Source organism: Pseudophryne corroboree, chromosome 9 (assembly GCF_028390025.1).
Source record: "Pseudophryne corroboree isolate aPseCor3 chromosome 9, aPseCor3.hap2, whole genome shotgun sequence".
Taxonomy (NCBI): domain Eukaryota; kingdom Metazoa; phylum Chordata; class Amphibia; order Anura; family Myobatrachidae; genus Pseudophryne; species Pseudophryne corroboree.
In genome coordinates this window covers 331,989,878-331,997,735 of record NC_086452.1, presented here as the reverse complement: position 1 = coordinate 331,997,735, position 7,858 = coordinate 331,989,878, and positions in this window count along the sequence as shown.

Genomic DNA, 7,858 nt, shown 5'->3' with positions numbered 1-7,858 from the left:
TTTAAGGTAATAAATGACTCAAACGCTATATGTGCAATGTTTAATTTGTTATTGACTGACAGTGTAAGACGAAAATGTTAGTGACTAACTGTAAACAACATGCCTAACATGAAACAATACCGCATCACAAACATAATTCATAACTACGTATTGTTTAGGATTGGTGCCAATGTTGAGTAAGCAAAATTAAGACTTACCGGTAAAATGATGCAGAATCAGTTCTTGCCTTACCTGCCTCCCCACATCGGTACTAACACTGTCGCCAGATGTTTCTAACTTCTCTACTTGCCGACTGTTTTCTTCATCACCAACATCATACTCCTCCTCCTCAACATGTGGCAGATGTTGGCACAAACACATGTTATGAAGAAAATAGCAGAACACAATCTTAGTCACCTTTGAGGGACTATACAACAAAAGCCCTGCAGACTTATCCAGACACCGAAACCTAGATTTTAGCACACCAAAACATCTTTCTATCACATTCCGCGTGGACTTATGTGCATTATTGTAATTGTGTTCAGCAAGGGAATCAGGTTGGGACAATGGAGTAAGAAGCCAAGAGAAGCAGCCATATCCCCATCACCTGAAAGACAGATATAGACAACATTAGGACATGTGGTTTATCCCAAAAATAGCAAACATAATGACCACGTTAAGGTTAACACACATACACACAACAAACTTGGAACATACCCAGCAGCCATCCATCAGGCATTTGTCCGGCCTCAGAGCGAGAGCGTGCTGTCTCAGGGTCTAGGTCCAGTTTGACATGGTCATACAGACGGAAAATGTTGTTTCTATTTAGCCGGAACATCTGTATGACCTGGTCATCGGCCAATGCGTTTAAGTTTAAACGCCCCCTAAAAAAACGAGGCCTGCGCAGCCTCCGCGGCACCTGGACAACCTGCTGACCGTGTTCAGTTTCCTGGCCCTGGTTTATTGTAGCCTGATGTCTCAGCAGTCTCAGGTATCCCACAGCAAACAAGAAATCAATACTACACACGGCAGCAGCCATTTCAGAGTGAGAGATTTGTAAAATGTGCTTGGGTCCCCTTTAAAGGGCCAAAAATGCAGGTGGGATTACTGTAGAATTGGAAACACATGTAAACACGCTTCTCAAAAGCAGGTCTATTTTTTCCCAGCCTTTTTTTACTAATCGCTTTTTTTCACGGCCGCTAATGCACTTTCACAGTAGAGATTACAAATACGAATGCATAGTGAAATTACCGAGTTGTATACCTAAACAGCCGCGTTTGACCGATGGTGTATTCAATCGTATTTTTTAACTTTGACTTCCAAAAAAATACGAATGCCCTCATCACTGCCGAGATTTGAGGTTAGTAAATTCCAGAGATGACACTTTGATTAAAAAACACCAAATCGGTCAAAATCGGGACCTTAGTAAATATACCCCCCAGGTCTAGATTACTGGGAAGTAGATAATCATCTCTTTAGGAAGACTTTACATTATGGAGAAAGGTTTCATTATACAGATATTTCTACAGATGAGAAGTGGTGTTAACGGGATATTGGGCCTAATTCAGATCTGATCGCAGCAGCAAAATCTTTCTCTAATAGGTAAAACCATGTGCACTGCAGGTGGGGCAGATACAGAGGCGTAACTAGCATGGAGATGAAGTGGCTCCACTTAGACACTCCACGTAGACTTAGATGTCAACCGTGGCACTCTAAAGTCACAAGACACCTACAAAAACTTTCACTGAAAGTAGAATGTCAGTCGCGTAAATCTCATAGTTCAAGTGACTTCCTCACATATAAGACCATTTACCACTCTTATTTAGAGATGTGCGGCGGATACTTTTCGGGTTTGTGTTTTGGTTTTGGTTCTGGGTCCCCACTCGTGTTTTGGATCTGGATTGGTTTTGCCAAAACCACCCTTTCGTGTTTTGGTTTTGGATCTGGATGATTTTTGAAAAAAAAACAAAACATAAAAACAGCTAAAATCACAGAATTTGGGGGTAATTTTGATCCTATGGTATTATTAACCTCAATAAAATTCATTTCCACTCTTTTTCAGTCTATTCTGAACACCTCACACCTCACAATATTGTTTTTAGGTCAAAAGGTTGCACCGAGGTAGCTGGATGACAAAGCTAAGCGACACAAGTGGGCGGCACAAACACCTGGCCCATCTAAGAGTGGCACTGCAGTGTCAGACAGAATGGCAGTTTTAAAAAATAGGCCCCAAAGAGCACATAATGCAAAGAAAAAAAAAAGAGGTGCAACAAGGTAGCTGGATGACTAAGCTAAGCAACGCAAGTGGGCGGCACAAACAACTGGCCCATCTAGGAGTAGCACTGCAGTGGCAGACAGGATAGCAGTTTTAAAAACTAGGCCCCAAAGAGCACATAATTCAAAGAAAAGAAAAGAGGCGCAAGGAGGTAGCTGGATGACTAAGCTAAGTGACATAAGTGGGCAGCACAAACACCTGGCCCATCTAGGAGTGGCACTGCAGTGGCAAACAGGATGGCAGTTTTAAAATCTAGGCCCCAAAGAGTACGTAATGCAAAGAGAGAGAAAAAAAAAGAGGTGCAAGATGGACTTGCCTACCACCAGAGGCGGATTGGCCATAGGGTTTACACGGTAGATTCCAGGTGGGCCGACGCACCCGTGGGGCCTGTTTGTTTGAGGACATGAGGTCCTTTTTATAGACATAATGAATAAGATGCAAAATCATTTGCATATATGAAAATGACTGTCACTTAGCCTGTGATTGCAGATGATCTAGTGTATGCTCTGTCTGCCTTCTTGGCTGACGTATAAGATTGAGTGAATAGTGATTGGGATACGGTTGATGTAATAAGAAAGAAAATGTATCTTTCTAAAGAATGATATAGTTTCCTAAATTCTGAAAGTGTATCATATAATGTGCTCATAATATTTAATTTTATTTCTTTTTAACTTCCCCCTTGATGCTGGACATGCCCACTATCTGGAAAGTCTTGGGGGGAGGGTGCTGCTGCCATGGCCCATGGCTAGACCTTACACCTCTGGTGCTGCCCATGTGGGGCCACTAGTACAAATTTTTCCAGGGCCGCTTTTTGTTCCCAATCCGCCCCTGCCTACCACCCACCCTTATGTTGTTTAAACAGGACATGCACAGTTTAATAACCCATCATTTCAGCGACTGGTGGTTCCCCTAGAAAAAGCTTGCCAAGTTCTCCGAATTATAGCTAGCTACAAAGATACCACCTCCATATTTGATGACTTTTCACATTATGAGAAGAGGCAAGAGGAAGAGGACAGTGTCAAGAAGGTGATTAAAAATTAGAGAGGCACATGCAATCAGGAACAACACACAGGCTTTCACCTAGAATTATTAGAGCATACAAGACAGGGCCAGTGTACATTTATTTTACTGCACCCCTGAATTTTTACAGCATACAGAGCCAGTGTAATGTTATTTTAACAGCAGCACCTCTATATTTTACCGCATACAGGAGCAGTGTGCTTTTAATTTTTAACTGCACCCCTGAATTTTTACAGCATACAGGGCCAGTGTAATGTTATTTTAACTGCAGCACCCCTATATTTTACAGCATACAGTAGCAGTGTGCTTTTAATTTTTAACAACTGCACCCCTGAATGTTTACAACATACAGTGCCAGTGTAATGTTATTTTAACAGCAGCACCCCTATATTTTACAGCATACAGTAGCAGTGTGCTTTAATTATTAACAACTGCACCCCTGAATGTTTACAACATACAGGGCCAGCAGCACCTCTATATTTTACAGCATACAGGAGGAGGACAGTGCCCCTGCACCCTGTACAACACACTGACAGCCAGGACAGCAATACCCATGTACAGCTGCAGCACCTGGCCGTAAATGCAGAAAAGCACATGAAACACCAGTGACAGCCAGGACAGCACCCATAACACAGCACAGGTACAGCACAGTGAATGCAGCAGCACCCCTACAGAGCACACACTAACCCCACCCAACCCCACCACCCACAAAGAGAGACAGAGGTCTGTCTCCCTCACTCTCCAAGTCCGGAGTGAAAATGGCGGTGATGCGCGGCTGTTTATATGGAATCCAAAACCCTCAAGAATCCGACAGCGGAATGATAACATTTTGCCTCGTTCTGGTTTCCGAGTCTGGTGAGAAGTCCCGAACCAGACTCGGATCCGGGCTCGGAACGGGATGTACGGGGGGTTCGGTTCTCAGGGAACCAACCCCGCTCATCTCTACTCTAAATGTAATGCTCTGGAAACTGCCAAACATATTTCCAATCTCTTATCTCTGCTCAAGCCTCTAACCCCAAGCAACTTTTTAATACATTTAAGTCACCTCTTTTCCCTCCCACTCCTCCCCCACCATCTACTATCAGCGCACAATATCTTGCTTCCTATTTAAAAGAAAAGATTGATAAGATCCGAAATGAAAAGCTATGCTCTTCTACAGCCAATGACCTGCTAAATTGCCTTCTTGAACCCTCCTACACCTTCTCTTCATTTGATCCCACAAATGAAGATGAAGTATCTGCACTCTTCTCATCTGCCTACTCTACTACCTCTCCCACTAATCCTATACTCTCACAAATAAGTAAGGCTTGGTCTTCTGTGCTAATCCCAACCTTAGCTAAAATCTGTAACCTCTCTCTGTCTATTGATATCTTTCCATCCTTGTTTAAACATGCAGTGATTACTCCCAATCTTAAAAAAAGAAACAAATTCTGACACTAACTCTCTTAAACTATTGACCGATCTCTCAGCTCCAATGCCTCTCAAAGCTACTTGAGAGACTTGCCTACATTTACCTCACACACTTTCTTAACTCACACAATTTAATGAACCCACTTCAGTCAGGCTTTCGTGCCCAACACTCCACACAGACAGCACTAACTAAGGTAGTGAATGATCTGGTCACTGCTAAATTTAAAGGCTATTACTCACTTCTTATTCTTCTAGATCTTGCTGCAGTTTATGACACTGTTGACCACTCTCTTCTCATACAAACACTATGATCCCTAGGTCTTCAGGACACAGCCCTTTCTTGGTTCTCAAGCTACCTATCTAATTGCTCTTTCAGTGTTCATTTCTCTGAATCCCCCTCCTCTTCACTACCTCTATCAGTTGGAGTACCACAAGGCTCAGTCTTAGGTCCTCTGCTTTTCTCAGTCTACTGTATACCACATCACTTGGCAAACGAATCACCTCTTTTGAATTTCAGTATCATCTGTATGCAGATGATGCTCAAATCTACTTATCCTCCCCAGATTTGTCACCATCTGTATTGGGCCATGTCACTGAATGACTCTCTGCCATTCATCTTGGATGACATCTTGCCACCTCAAACTTAATATTTCCAAAACAGAATTAATAATATTTCCACCAGCCAGTAATAGTTACCAACAGTGATAGAGATATCAGGTTAGTAACTCAACAATCAACTCTACCCCACAAGCTCGCTGCCTACTGTAGGTGTCATTCTTGACTCTGAACTGTGCTTTGTTCCCCACATTCAATCTGTCTCAAAATCATGTTACATACATCTAAGAAACATATCCAAAATACGACCATATCTTACACACGATACAGCAAAAACTCTAATCCATGCTCTCATTATCTCCCACATTGATTATTGCAATAGTCTCCTTACTGGTCTTCCCAAAAATAAGCTCTCACTTCTACAATCCATTTAAAATGCAGCTGCAGGCTGCTTTTCCTCATAATACGTTCATAGTATGCGGACCCACTCTGTCAGTTCCTCCATTGGTTACTGGTATTCTACCGTATTCAATATAAAATACTTTTACTTACATCCAAGGCCATTAACCAAACTGCACCAACATACATCTCTTCACTCATCTCAAGTTATCTCCCTACACAAGATCTGCGTCTCTCATCCACACACATTACTTGCTCCTACTCAAAATTACAGGACTTTATCCGGGCTGCGCCCACTCTGTGGAATGCCCTCCCAAGCACAATAAGACTCACCTCTAGTCTCCAACCCTTCAAACGTTCCCTGAAAACTTACCTCTTCAGACAAGCTTATCAAATTATGGACCCACCCACATAATCTTGAATGCCTCCCTATCTAATTACATCCCCTCTGTACAGTCCACACATAACCTCACATATTTTGTCTTTCTTCACATTCACATCCTCCTGACCCTTGGCCAACATTGCTGTGTGACCATATCATACAACCCATTAAGAACCTTTGCAATCTGGTGGACCATTATGCAATAGGTAGCATCTATCCTTGTCTATCAATACCTATTTCCCTATAGATTGTAATCTTGCGAGCAGGGTCTTCTTACCTCAATGTTTGTCTGTTTTTACCCAGTTTTGTTCTATTACTACTGTTCCAATTGTAAAGCACAACAGAATAAACTGCGCTTTATAAGAAACTGTTAATAAATAAATACTGCAAATACCATGGGGAACAGTGAATCTTTGAGAATCCAAAGCAGAAAGAAAGGACACATCACCACATGGCTTTGAGCCAACAGTAAAAAGATTATGATGCCCATTTATTAATAATCACATTTGCAATGTGATCTGGGCGTGATGTCAGCTCCCAGAATAGCAATGCAATATGTATGATGTATATGAATGTATTAATTTAATAAGCACCCACTGGGACAGGGGCTCTAAAAGGAGGCCATCCTTGTGATGTAACCTGAGTGCTGCCAAGGTTCCTACACATTCATGGACCTGCTGAACACGTATGTGCGGTCACCATTGTCGGGAATGGTTCCCAGGGAACCCTCTCCTGGCTAAGATTGCAATGTGTAGCCCATAGGCTACATTGGGCTACCGCCACCTTCAGACGGAGGTAGGTGCAGGTGCCAATGTCTGGAATGCTTCTAATTCTGGAAGTTGGTAAATCTGTCAGCATCGCGTCCCCAATAGAAACCTTTGGTGGTTGCAGCTGCCGACATGAATGGAGGGATCTCTGCGGTCCCTCTGGGATACTAAATATTTGCGGTTATCCCCACAAATGGGTGTTTTCAAGGCTTAAGCTGCAAATATTCAGTGTTAAATTGGCCCCTATAGCACGTAAACTCTGGAGCCATGCCTGTAATGAGGTTACATCTAAATAGGTTAGGGAAAGAAGGAAAACCTCTCCCATCAGTCAACACAGATCTACCATGTTTATAACATTTATCAGTGCAGTTTCTCAACATTCCCTACCACAGGAAACAAGATCAATCAGAGCCAGAAACGATATTTTGTGACATAAACATGAGAAATTCTTAGAAATAGTCAGATAATCAAGTGCTCCATGTAATGAGATTTTAGAGCTCGGCGGGTTAGGAATGTTCATGACATCATGAAGAATTTGAATTGCAAGTCTAACAGATTCAGCCAAGAGTTAAAAAAAAGTCTTGTGATCATGGACATTTGTGACAACCAGTCCTAAGATTCAATATTCAGCCCACTGAGTTTTTATGTCAGGTACAGTAAGTAGTAACAACCTCCTTATTAAAAGGCCTACTTGGGGGTAACTCACAAGCCAGCACTTGTACAGATGTTACGCTCTCTGACAGGTGAGTACATTTAACTTGAATGTAATGGTGTGCTGGGTATCAGGGCTGTAACTAGGATGGTGCAGATGGTGCCATTGTACAATGTGCCCGCCACCGCAATCTCTATTTGACGGGTGTCCGCTCCGATGTATGTTTTAATCTAGCAGTGCGCTCGGCTCCTTCTCTCCACACTCCTGATAACCACCTGTGAGGCTTCTGTCTGCATTCCGCATGTGTGCCTGATTTATAGAAGTACGCAACGTTGATGTTCTACAGAACTGAGCGATTATCGTCAGACTGCACATGTGCTGCGTTTCGCAGGCGTAAAGGTGCCGCTGTGAACCCACAT